The sequence below is a fragment of the Podarcis cretensis genome (genome assembly GCF_951804945.1).
Source record: "Podarcis cretensis genome assembly, chromosome: 11".
Lineage (NCBI taxonomy): Eukaryota > Metazoa > Chordata > Lepidosauria > Squamata > Lacertidae > Podarcis > Podarcis cretensis.
The window spans coordinates 56,503,289-56,516,972 of NC_137180.1; the positions used below are offsets into that span (position 1 = coordinate 56,503,289).

General features: G+C 47.8%; 1 protein-coding gene across 1 annotated transcript in view; it reads left to right on the forward strand.

Moving 5' to 3' along the window:
• Positions 1 to 13,684, forward strand: part of ZBTB7C (zinc finger and BTB domain containing 7C) — a 253,149-nt gene that overhangs the window by 88,483 nt on the left and 150,982 nt on the right. Inside the window, exon 2 of the mRNA XM_079994871.1 lies at positions 9,266 to 9,330. The gene's annotated coding sequence lies outside the window, so the exon portion shown is untranslated. The remainder of the gene's footprint in view (positions 1 to 9,265; positions 9,331 to 13,684) is intronic.

The window sequence follows — 13,684 nt, forward strand, 5'->3', positions numbered from 1 at the left end:
TTGGGTTTTGATGGCCGGCAGTGTTCTAGTTAATGATTATTTGTTGTCACCATCTCTCATCCCTTCCCAGTCTTTGAGCAAAACCAGCTGTTAGGACAAATTTCTTTCAAAAGGCACAACCAAATATAAAGGTAGTTAGAAGGAGCATATTTGATGTGTACTATCAAATAATGGCCCAACCAGAATTCGGCAGCGATAGGAAAAGTGAAGCTGGTGGCTGTGGGGAATCCACACCCCACATTTGAGGTATTTCGAGATGTAGATAGCGCCAAGCAATTCCCAGTTACCGGGAGAAATTAAAAACGCAAAGTTATAGCTAGTGATAAAGCAGTCACTTGTCTGGATTAGGGCTCGTTCGGCGAAAATTCGTTATCAGCACGCAGAAATAGGAGAGAAGGGTGGAGGCAGGAAAAGAAGAAGGAGACGGCTATCTGACGGAACAAAACCGAGCACAAAAGGTTTTATCTGGCGTTTGTTCAAATGAATAGATTTCTTTTCGAAAGGAGGGGGAATGAATTGGTGGAAAATCTGTATATCTGCCCTGTCATTTTATTATACAAACAAGTGCGCAGCTCTCCAAAAAGAAGATCAGTCAATTTTCAAATAATGAATGTAGAGACTTAAAAGGAAAAGGAAGAAAACCTGCATCTGGATCTGGAGGGGTGGGGTGGGGGAGAAACACAGCGATAGTCTTGTGGTGAATATAAGTTTTTGTTCCTCAAGTCGATGGGGAGAAATTAGACTGGCCATAGAGCAATTTGAATTAGACAGCCACGTAGGATCCTGAGGTGTGTGTGTTTTTCCCCCCTTTCTCCAATCTGCTCCTCCCAGCTGGAAAGGGATGATTGATGTTCTTGGGGTTTCTCAGAGTCCATCCTGTTGATAGTATGAGTAAAAACGACAGTGTCCTTCAGAAGGAGGATGACCAACTTCTTCAGCCTGGGATGGAGGAGGGTGGAGGAGATTATTCTCAGTCAAGCTACTTGGGAATGAGACTCCGAAGAGCCCTGCTGGATCAGGCCCATCATCCATCTAGTCCAGCACCCTCTGTTTAAGAGGGGCTACCCAGATGCCACGGGTCTCAGGTGTTCAGCGGTGGAGTATGGGCTTTGCATGCAGAATGTCTCCTGTGTTCAGTCTCCTGTGTCTCAAATTAAACAAATGGAGTAGTAGGCTGTTGAAAAGACACAGGCTATATATCATGGGTAGGCAAACTAAGGCCTGGGGGCTGGATCCAGCCCAATCGCCTTCTAAATCTGGCCCGTGGACGGTCTGGGAATCAGCGTGTTTTTACATGAGCAGAGTGTGTCCTTTTATTTAAAATGCATCTCTAGGTTATTTGTGGGGCATAGGAATTCATTCATTTTTTCTTCTTCAAAATATAGTCTGGCTCCCCACAAGGTCTGAGGGACAGTGGACCGGGCCCCTGTTGAAAAGTTTGCTGACCCCTGCTCTAGATCAATAGCGGGTTTTTTCTGGGCAGGAGGGCACATTTGCAAGCTGGAGAAACTGTCACAGACACCACTCACTCACTTACTCACTCACTCACTGATTGACTACAATAGAATGCTTCTTTCAGAGCTAACTTCAGCGGTGGGAGGGGACCCTGCAGTCACATATGTATTTGTGGGTGTTGCATTGTCGGCCCTGCCCTAGACAGTCAGTAGGTGCCAAGGGCACTTCCCAGCCAAAGGAATGCACCCAGCAGAGAGTTAACGCTTTACTGTCAAAGATAACACAGTCGCTTCTGCAGCTCTAGATACCCACACACACCTGTCTAGCATCTAGGCAGCTGTTCCCAGGTCTGCGCTCTATGGAGCAGTTGCAGCAACAGGGGACCACTTCCCCTCCACCAGTTTATGGGCTGCACACTCGCAAGCAGAGACTACACCTGCATGGAAACTTCCTTCGCTCATCCCTTTTCAGTCCCCTCCTGTGTCACAGTCTGGTTCACGGGCAATCAAAGTCCCAGCTGGGGAAGTCGGGACCAGGGGCAAGAGGGTGGGAGCAAGAACGGGAGTCCAGAAGCCAGGAGTCAGAAAACCAAGAGTCCGAGGGTCAGAGAGCTGGGAGTCACAAAGTCAGGGGTCCGAAGATCAAGAAGGAAGGAGTCCCGAAGTCAGGGGTCCAAGGATCAAGAAGCAAGGAGTCACGAAGTCAGGGTTCCAAGGATCAAGAAGCAAGGAGTCAAATGCAGCAAGGCAGGGAACGTGTTGCTGTGGCAAAGAGCCAAAGGGAAATGTTGACCTTATATCCCTTCCTGGCTCTTGCCACCAGGTGCTGTGAGTTACCAGTCAGCCTCACCTGTGTGGCCGCGCCTTGCGTCTTCAGAACAAACTTAGGAAGGCCCCAGTCCTGCAGAGTCCTACTGGTCACAGGGCCTGGCTCCTGCATGCACTCCTGGCATAGTCCATCTGTCTAAGAACTGTCCACTAGGAAGGGAGGTAGCTCAGTAGTACAGCCTCTGCTTTGCATGCAGGAGGTCACAGGTTCAATCTCCGGCGTCTCCAGGTAGGGCAGGGAAAGATGCTGTCCCTCCAGAAGGCGAGCTGGCAGCCCGTGTGCCTCCCATCACAGCGTGCAACTCAGAAAAGGCCTCTTCCCTTGGAAGCTGCATGTTTGAGGCTGTTTTTGCAGATTATTTCCTCCTGCAGCTGCCGATTTCCCCATGCCTTCCGGGCAGTTGAGTGTGACATTTGGGAACTCGCTGCGCATCTTTCTGCATCAATTCTCAGCGGTGTGCACACACACCTGACATCCTGGTTCTGGGAGACATTGGTGGGGAAGCAGTTGCCTGATCTGCCTCTTCCTTCTTTTCTTCTGGCTCATCCCACACTCTCCAGCTCTGAAGCTTCCCCTGCCTCCAACTCTTGCCTCCTGGCTGGTACAATTCCCCACAAATCACTGGCTCCTCTCTCCTGAGACTCCATCCCTTCTTTCCCCCGTGCACAATTGTCAACGTCCTGACAGTCTCTGACAGAAGGAGTAGGAAGCTGCCAAGTTAGACCTTTGGTCCATCTATGGACCAATGTCTACCTTGACTGGCAGCTGATCTCCAGGGTTTCAGACAGGGAGTCTCTCCCAGGCTGGACCACTGAGCTACCTTCCTTCCTAGAGTCAGATTGACTAATAGTGTAACTTGGTGTAAGACAGCTTCTTACATCCAGTGTTCCCATCTCCAACAGATGATGTTCACAGGTGCATAGAGAAGCCCTGTTATCTGAGTGAACTAGGACAGTCAGGCAGGAGGAGCATCAAACATCTCTTCCTCCTCTTGTTTTCTCAAGATTGTATGGCTAGTCTAGCAGCCTCCAAATCTCAACTTTTAATACGATACGATACGGTAATCTTTATTGTCATTGTCCCAAACAGAACAACGAAATTGAAAAAATCTACATCAGACATTCAAAAACCCACAAGCTTGCTATGCCAGCTATCCCAGCCTGGTTAACCCCCTAAAAACTCTGATACCCCATAATTGAATACAATATACTCACATAAAGACTACCTTAGAGGTAAAGATAAAGGGACCCCTGAACATTAGGTCCAGTCGTGACCGACTCTGGGGTTCCGGCGCTCATCTCGCTTTATTGGCCGAGGGAGCCGGCGTACAGCTTCTGGGTCATGTGGCCAGCATGACTAAGCCACTTCTGGCAAATCAGCCGTTTACCTTCCCGACAGAGCGGTACCTATTTATCTGCTTGCACTTTGACGTGCTTTCGAACTGCTAGGTTGGCAGGAGCAGGGACCAAGCAATGGGAGCTCACCCCGTCATGGGGATTCAAACCGCTGACCTTCTGATCGGCAAGTCCTAGCCTCTGTGGTTTAACCCACAGTGCCACCCGCGTCCCTTAAAGACTACCTTCCACTGCGTTTAAAACCAAAATCGCATTTGGATAAAAACTGTTTCTCAGGTGGCTAGTCCTAGTCTTTATAACCCTGTACCTTCTTCCAGAAGGCAGAAGCTGAAAGAGATCATTTCCGGGGTGCACACTATCCTGCACTATCTCTGCAGCTTTCTTATGACACCTGGAAGCGTAGATTTGATCTAAGGTGGGAAGAGTGCACCCAATTATTCTCTCTGCAGTCTTTACAACCCTGGACAGCATCTTTTTCCCCTGACCGTGCAGCTCCCAAACCACACGCACGGACCATAAGTTAGTACACTCTCCACAGTACAATTGTAAAATGCCATCAACAGGTCCTTTGAGAGGTTATTTTTCCAGAGGGTTCTCAGAAAACATAACCTCTGCTATGCTCTCTTCATCAGGTCTTTGCTGTTTTCTCCTCAGGTTAGGTCATCTCTCAACTCCATTCCCAGAAATCGAAACACTGAGACCTGTTCCACGCACTTCCCCTCAATAATCAATATAGGAACATAGGAAGGTGCCTCATGACGAATCAGACCATCGGCTCATCTGCTTTGTTATTGTCTGCATCGTTTCTCCCCGGGATTTCAGCCGGGGTCCTTTCCAGCCCTATCTGCAGATGCCAGAGATTTAACTTGGGACCTTCTGCATGCAGAGCAAGTGTGCTTTCACTGAGCTACTGCCCTTCCCCAGAATAAGCTCCGCAGCTCTTTATCAACCAGCTGGTTGGAGAGCAGCTAAAATGGAGATTACAGGGCAAGTGGGCGAGGCTCCTGGGATCCCATAGCTATGAGCCTGCAGGTAATGTTGAGGCTTGGCATGTGGTGAATAGCAGTGGTTCTTCCACACACAGCCCAGGTGTGAGGTTGCGGGTAAGTGTCCCGAACTTGCTGCAAGGGTGTAAATGTTATCAGCAAATCTGTAATGAATGATGAAAGCTTTCTTTGCGCAATAATACTATTTGCACACGCGGCGCATGATGGTGATTCAGATCTGCATTTGTGCTGCTGGCTCTTCTTCAGAATGGGAATGGGAATGGGGTTAACTCATGCAGGTGGCGAATTCTGTGTTGTCAAAATGGCATTTCTTTCTCTGATTCTGGACTTCTCTCCGCCACAAACTCCCCCAGCTCACGAAGAAACTGTGATATTAATGCTGTATTCTTAGTTTTAGATTTTGATTTATGTGGAAATTGCTTCCCATTTGGTTGTGCATTTTTTTGATGTGGTTTATTTATTGTTTTTTTGGGACGTGGGTGGCGCTGTGGGTTAAACCACAGAGCCTAGAGCTTGCCGATCAGAAGGTTGGCAGTTTGAATCCCTGCGACGGGCTGTGCTCCCATTGCTCGGTCCCTTCTCCTGCCCACCTAGCAGTTCGAAAGCACGTCAAAGTGCAAGTAGATAAATAGGTACCACTCTGGCGGGAAGGTGAACGGCGTTTCCGTGCGCTGCTCTGGTTCGCCAGAAGCGGCTTAGTCATGCTGGCCACATGACCCGGAAGCTGTATGCTGGCTCCCTCAGCCGAGAAAGCAAGATGAGCGCCGCAGCCCCATAGTCGGTCACAACTGGACATAATGGTCAGGGGTCCCTTTACCTTTAACTATTTATTGTTTATGACTTTTGTAGTTATGTAAATCTTGTCATGCTGTAAGCTACCTTGAGCATTGTTTTTTTGACTGGAAAGGCGGCATACAAATAAAAAATGAAAATGAAGCCCTGTTATTACTTCAGCTTCCCACACCTCTTCCTCCCAGCCTTTTCCCTCTCACCACTCACTGTCGTCTCACCACCACTTCCTGGGCTCTGAGCTTGCTTCCCTTGGTGGTTCCCTAACTGGTTCCTCGCTATGAGAAGCCAAGTTACAGGGAACCAGGCAGAGGGCCTTCTCGGTAGTGGCACCCGCCCTGTGGAACGCCCTCCCACCAGATGTCAAAGAGAAAAATAACTACCAAACTTTTAGAAGACATCTGAAGGCGGCCCTGTTTAGGGAAGCTTTTAATTTTTAATAGGTTATTGTATTTTAGTGTTTTGTTGGAAGCCGCCCAGAGTGGCTGGGGAGGCCCAGCCAGATGGGCGTGGTATAAATAATAAATTATTATTATTATTATTATTATTATTATTATTATTATTATTATTATTATTACGCCCACCATTCCTCTGCGTCCAACCAGTCCACAATATCAGCATTCGAGGACACATTCCAGCCAGGCCAATATACCAAAAGAAGGTGCAAAGGAGAGCTGGTGAAGGTCATGTCTCGGAGAGAGAGAGAGGATCGGTTTGGGGATGGCTGGCGGATGGTGTGGGGAGAATCTCCCTGGCCAAATAGAGAGGCCTGAGCTTTCCCATCCCTTGTAAGGAATCAGGACTTCCTGCTGTAAGACCGCTTTTTGAGCCGGCTGCGCGAAGCATTTCCCTTTCCCTTCTTGCTGATGGCTTGCTGGTGTTTATCAGCTTTGTGGCCAGGGACCAAACCATTAGCTTTGAGCGCAGTCGTTGCACATCAGCCTAATGATCTCGGCTGGCGCGGCAACGAAGGAGAAGCAGCAGGCTAAAGGGCAGGAGGTCGGATGCTGTTAAGGGTCTCCGCAGCAGAAGGAATCGTTAGCAGCTTTGGGGAAGGGAGAGCGGGGCGGCGGATGGCGCTTGTTGCTGACCTTAGTCCAAACCTGTGCCTGCGCTCTGAATTAAAGGATATTGACGAGCATTCTGCAAACTGTCGCGTGCCTTGCCCGGCACAGTTTGCCTCCTGGGATTGTCGGCTGCATCTCGATTTCCTTATTAGTGGGTTTTTTTTTAACACCACTGCTTCCCAAAGGGGTGCACCTGTCATCGGGGGTGGGTGGGGGAGGGAGATGGTTTTGGAAATACGGCAACTGCAAAGCAGTGGGGGCACGCGTTAAAAAACAATTATTTTTGCAGCCACAGCAGAGAAAAGGGAAATAAATATCTGCGTCTGGTACTCACCGTGGAAACATTCTGTCGGTCCTGGCTTAAATGTATCCATTAACACAGGCGGTCCATATGTTCAAATGGATATTTGAACAAGGCTGCCAATTACATCCTGTCCGTTCCAACGTAGAAAGGGGTGTTCAGGCCACGGGGGAATGGATAGTGGCTGTTCACCCTTTCTAGCCATGCAGGATGAATCCCTTTGCAACCGCCGAGGCTTGAAGGGTCCATGCTCATTGCCTATCTGCCAGGAATGAAATTTCAAGAGTGCGTGGACACCTGCAAATATAAAGGATTGTGTTTTTCTGTTTCTTTCCTGTTATTTCTGCTTGAGTCAACTCTGACGAGAGAACCAGCTTCTTAGTAAAAGGAGCCAAAGTGGTGAATGATTAACATTCCCCAACAGTATTCACTGCAATTGTGCAGCATTCCCCAACCTGAGGGCCTTCAGTTGTTTTGGACCACAAGCTCTGCCAGCTGCAACCAGAATCACAATGCAAAGACAGGTGGTTGCTCTGAGGAGCCTGTACAATCTAACACAGCAAAGGCAGTAAGGGATAGTGGGAGTTGTAGCCTAATAAATTATGGAGGGCCTCAAGTTTATTTTACAGTGGTGCCCCGCAAGACGAACGCCTTGCAAGACGGAAAACCCGCTAGACGAAACGGTTTTCCGTTTTGGAGGCGCTTCGCAAAACGAATTTCCCTATGGGCTTGCTTCGCAAGACAAAAATGTCTTGCGAGTTCCTGTGGGGTTTCCCCCCCTTTCCCCCCCTTTTCCTAAGCCCTAAGCCGCTTATCAGCTGATCCGCTGATAAGCAGCTTATCAGCTGATCCGCTAAAAGCTGCTAAACCGCTAATAGCGCTAATCCGCTAAGCTGTCAATGGGCTTGCTTCGCAAGACGAAAAAACCGCTATACGAAGAGCCTCATGGAACGGATTAATTTCGTCTTGCGAGGCACCACTGTATTTTTATTTATTAGATTTATATGCTTCCCTTTATCAAAAGGGCGGTTCATAAGATAAAAATACAAGACAAAAGCACAAATAAATAGCTAAGACAGAAACAACAAAACAATAACGCCCCCTTCCCACAAATACATTTAAAAGGTACAGTGGTACCTCGGGTTACAGACGCTTCAGGTTACAGACTTGGCTAACCCAGAAATAGTACCTCGGGTTAAGAACTTTGCTTCAGGATGAGAACAGAAATCGCGTGGCGGCAGCAGTGGGAGGCTTAAGAACAGGTTAAGAACAGTTTCAGGTTAAGAACGAACCTCCAGAATGAATTAAGTTCTTAACCTGAGGTACCACTGTATAATATTAATCAGCCAAAGGCCTGGTTGAAGAGGAATGTTTTTGCCTGGTGTCTAAAGATATATAATGAAGGCACCAGGCAAACCTCCCTGGTGAGAGCATTTCACAAGTGGGGAGCCACTGCAGAAAAGGCCCTGTTCCCATGTTGCCACGCTCCAGACCTCATGTGGAAGAGACATATGAAGGAGGGCCTCAGACGATGAACACAGAGTCTGGGTTGGTTTTGATGGGGAGAGGCGGTCCTTGAGGCATTGTGGTCCTGAGCCGTTTTAAGGCTTTATAGGTCAAAACCAGAACTTTGAACTGGGCCCAGAAGCTAACTGGCAGCGAGTGCAGTTGGGCCAGGATCGGTGTAATACGATCAAACCGTCTTGTCCCAGTGATCAACATGGCCCAAGCTGGGAAAGGCTGTGACTCTTGATTCCAAAATACACCTACAATAGCCATTTCCCCTCTTTATAAAAATCAGCTGGGGTGAGGGCTGCCTATCTAGATTAGGACTGGGGTAGAGGAAGGTTATCCCCCCCCCTCATGATTTCCCTGCCAAGTGTCAACTTGTCATTGGAGGAGGGGAACAGGTGCTACCATATTCTACAGCAGCCTTTCTCAATTTGGCCCCTTCCAAAGGTTCGAATCCCTGCGGCGGGGTGCGCTCCCGCTGCTCGGTCCCAGCGCCTGCCAACCTAGCAGTTTGAAAGCACCTCCGGGTGCAAGTAGATAAATAGGGACCGCTTACCAGCGGGAAGGTAAACGGTGTTTCCGTGTGCAGCTCTGGCTCTGGCTCTGGCCAGAGCAGCGATGTCACGCTGGCCACGTGACCCGGAAGTGTCTCCGGACAGCGCTGGCCCCTGGCCTCTTAAGTGAGATGGGCGCACAACCCCAGAGTCTGTCAAGACTGGCTCGTACGGGCAGGGGTACCTTTACCTTTACCTTTAAAGATTTTGGACCGATGGAAATTGTAGTCCAAACATTTGGAGGGGGCACCAGTTTGGGGGAGGCCGTCCCCCTCTGAAGGCTATGGTGCTCAGAAACCTCTGCTAGTTTGAAATAAGGGTGTCTACCACTTACCTGCGTGAACAAGGACATGATCATTATCTCCAATATTCTTCTTTTTGAATTTTCTTCCTTTAGGAAGCGATCAGAGTATCACGGGCGGAAATGCCTTTCTGAAGTTTGACACTGAGGCGGGACAAACAGTGAGTATATAGCAAATTCCTCTTTTACTCCCATCAGTGACCTAGTTAAAGTTGGCTGCTTCTGAGAAATCAGAGCCAAGACTATTGACTTAAGGGCACACACTTATTTCCAAAGAAAGTTAAAGTAAGTGGGATTTACCTCTGAGCAGACATGCTCAAGAAGGAGAAAGCTGCAAAGAATATTTATTTTTGTTGCTTTTTAAAGAAACGTTGAAAATAAAGCCAGTCACCTGTACACAAACAATACAACTTGCATTCTGTTTCTAGAATGTTATGGGAAGAAGCAAATTAAGCAGAAATAGGGGAAACAAGGCATCAGGCTGGACTTTGGTTACCGGTATCTTTGGTAATATGGCACCCTGAGCGGGGCCAACGTTTGCCGCCCTCTCAAATAGATCTTCTTAATTATGGATTTTCTCAGTTTGGCGCCTGCTTGGCTCAGCACCTCTTTCTAGCACCTCTTTCAGCCAAGATGGTGCCAAGCATCTTGCTCTGCTTTCCTTTGGACCACATCAGCGAGACCGAGAGGGGGGTTGTGATAGGAATTTTGAGGTCTTAGATATCTGTTAAATGTTCATAAGTGTACCAACCTAGCACGTGCATAGATCAGCACAGGAAGACCGACTTCAAACCATTTTGATTCCCAAACTGAGCAAATGTTTTCTCTGCAAGGTCAAAGGAAAATGGAAAAGCCTCCCCATTGTCTTTTCCTTCACAAATCCTGTCTTAAGGGCACATTTAAGATATGAATAGGGAGTGAGGCTGTGACCTGGCTCAGGAACTAAGTATTTATCATTACAAAAGACTGGCCAGGCTTCCCAGGCAATCCAATCAAGTGACCATTAAACAGGTAACCTGGCAGACAGGAGGTAAACAAACCACTCAGATTGCTGCTGTAAACCGCCCTTTCTGTGATGTATCTGGGGGTGGGGGTGGGCTTGGGTTACACCCCTTCTGTGATGTATGTATGATGTATGGAGGGATGGTCTTGAGCTCCAGGGCAGGGAATTTAAAATGTCTATATAAGGCCTTGTTACAGATAGGTAGCCGTGTTGGTCTGCCATAGTCAAAACAAAATAAAAAAATTCCTTCCAGTAGCACCTTAAAGACCAACTAAGTTAGTTCTTGGTATGAGCTTTCGTGTGCAGGTATCTGAAGAAGTGTGCATGCACACGAAAGCTCATACCAAGAACTAACTTAGTTGGTCTTTAAGGTGCTACTGGAAGGAATTTTTTTATTTTGTTTTGACTATATAAGGCCTTGCGTGTCATTGTTCTGGGTTCCTCCTCCCTCCTGTGTGTGGGGGCAGCACCCTGTTGCAACAGATCAATAAAGATCAGGCTTACTAGCTGCTTTGCTTCTCAATATTCTCTGGTTGGCCTCTGTTATTTTCTCATACCAATAGGGAACCTACGTAAGGACTCTGTATGGGCTCTTGGATATCCCATAAGGGAAAAAGGCCAGATTTTTGTTTACAACAGGGTCTTGTCATCTGGCCAGCCCAGGACCTCCCTACACACTGTCTAGGCTTGCACCCCAGAGAGGTCACTTTGATGCTGCAGTTTGAGTTCATCCCCTGAGGCACACTCCATTGTCCTTCGAGACAGACGGATGCCAGTAACAACAACAATTTATATCCCACCCATTTTCCGCCATGGAGTCCAAGGCGGCATATATTTGTTCCCAGCGCGGTCACCCATCCAGTTATTGACCAGGCCCAGACCTGCTTAGCTTCAGCAAGGTGGTAGCCTCATGTATTGGGTTGCCATATGGACAGAGCCAGTATTCAGCCCTCCTAAACAGCATCCAGGTGGAAATCGCTGAAACGTCCAGGAAAATCCGGATGTATGGCAGCCCATGTTGGTAGTGTAGGTTCTGGCAAATCTCATTAAAAATAGCTAAAAGATCTCTCTCTTTTTTTGAGATTTCACTCAACAACTTTGCCAAACAACAACAACAACAACCCCCAACTTTTGCATCTTTCACTTTTTGAAATATGGCAACCATACTCATGTACCTTTAAGCTGGAACAATGAGTGTTACAGCTTGATTTTGCTCAGTGTCCTGCAGTATCCCTAATTTTCCTGCAGTATCCCTAATTTTTGCCCCCATACTTTAGCCCTTTGCTCTTCCTCTTTCAAAAGAACATTCTTTGTCTGCTTTTTAGTGTTGGTAGTGTGCAAGGGAAGAAAGTTTGCTATGGTGGATGCATACACACATACTGTGGTTATAACGATCCCTCCACCCAAAAGCGAAACTCTAATCTATGGCAAAGTGGTTAGAATCGTTATCTAGGCCTGCATAATTCCCCCTTCCATCCGGGAAACTGATAAAAGATCAAATTGGTGCTGTTTTCTTATCGGCACATAGAATTTGGAGGATGCAAAGTAATGACCTGTCAGCTTGCTGCCAGAAAGCCAGTTTTGCAACACGCGGGCCTCCCTTAAAATACAGAACAAAATACATAAATGCCTCGATTGCCTTTTTAATAAGGGCTTCTAAGACATCTACTTAAACAGAGAGAGAGAGACTTGCAACTATATGCATAGCATGAGTGCCAAGATCGCGCTATAGCTCATGATTTTGGGTATCTTTACGCCGCTGTATTTAGAGTCTGTTGCGTTTAGAGTCAAAAGGTGATGCAAGGTGGGATCCCAATAACAAGGCGACCCACTTGAGGGACTGGAATGAACCTCTTTCATAGAATCATAGAATCATAGAATAGAATCATAGAATCATAGAGTTGGAAGAGACCACAAGGGCCATTGAGTCCAACCCCCTGCCAAGCAGGAAACACCATCAGAGCACTCCTGACATATGGTTGTCAAGCCTCTGCTTAAAGACCTCCAAAGAAGGAGACTCCACCACACTCCTTGGCAGCAAATTCCACTGTCGAACAGCTCTTACTGTCAGGAAGTTCTTCCTAATGTTTAGGTGGAATCTTCTTTCTTGTAGTTTGGAACCATTGCTCCGTGTCCGCTTCTCTGGAGCAGCAGAAAACAACCTTTCTCCCTCCTCTATGTGACATCCTTTTATATATAACCTCCTCTTCTCCAGGCTAAACATGCCCAGCTCCCTTAGCCGTTCCTCATAAGGCAAACCTGGGGACTGACTGCCTAATGGCAGCCAAGCACGGCAGGGTTGTAGCATAAATTGCTTGCTGAGAAACATACTTCCAAGTGCTGTCAGGAACTCAGCCACAGGCAGTCTTGTCATTATGGGGTTCTGCAAAATGCCAGTGTCCCAAACCTGCCAACAGGAGAGTTCAGCTTCCTGGGAAGAGGGAGCATCCAGGTGGCTTGTTTTCAGTTTGCTGGTTCTCTGAATGGAAGCCTCGCTTCACGGTGCTTTAAGCAAGTCCAATGGAGCCCTTCATTGTAGGGGATTAGACTGGGTGACCCTTGGCGCTGTGGGAATGTTCAGGGATGCAGGAGAGGATATATTGTTTGATTATAGCCTTTCCAACTTGTGTTAACAAGTTCACAATTTAGCAGAGTAACATTCCCCTTTTTAAACTCACAGCGGATGCATTTGCTCAGGCTCGCGAAAGCCTCTGTAATAACTGTTCTGGTATTTCCCCCTTATTCCCCTATAAAAGATAAGACATGACACAGTCTTCTATAGAAGTATAAAAAGAGTTTACGCACATTCTGTTCACAATCGGATCCCAGAAGGCAGACTTAGCTTAGAAAAGTAACATACACCTGGAAACTATCTCATAAGGAGACAGTCTCTCTGACCTCTCTTGGCTGGAGGCCAAGAGAGCATCTTTGGCTAAGCAGATGTTCCTTCTTCGATGCATGTAGTCAAAGAGAGAGAGATGGCTGCCCTGCCCTGTGCTTTTGTCATTACCTGCACAGGTGAGGCCACGCCCACCTCTAGTCACATGCAGAGGAAGTCTGTCCCAGCCCAGAAGGAAACAGGAAGTTTACCTGCTGGCTGGACAAACATTCCTCCCCATGTGTAAACATGTTCACTCTAGGAATGTTGTACTTGACTGCTCTTCTGTTTCCCATCCCACAGGCGCCCCTTCCAACTCTGCAGTTCTGTGATTCGAACCACACCGCACATCTAAAGCCCTAATGGTGCCGGTCATGGCTTCCCCTCAAGAACCCGAGAGCTGCAGTTTGTTAAGGGTGCTGAGAGTTGTTAGCAGACCTCTGTTCCCCTCACAGAGCTACAATTCCCAGAGGTATTCAACGGTCAACCCATCTTCCCAGGCAACTCTGGGAATTGTAGCTCAGTTTTGGTGCGCCAAATGGCCGCCATGGGTGGCTTGCTCTGCCCCCATGGGCGGCTCGTTCCGCCCCTGGCTGCAGGGTGTGCGCGTGCCACTCTGGGCACCCAAGCAGCT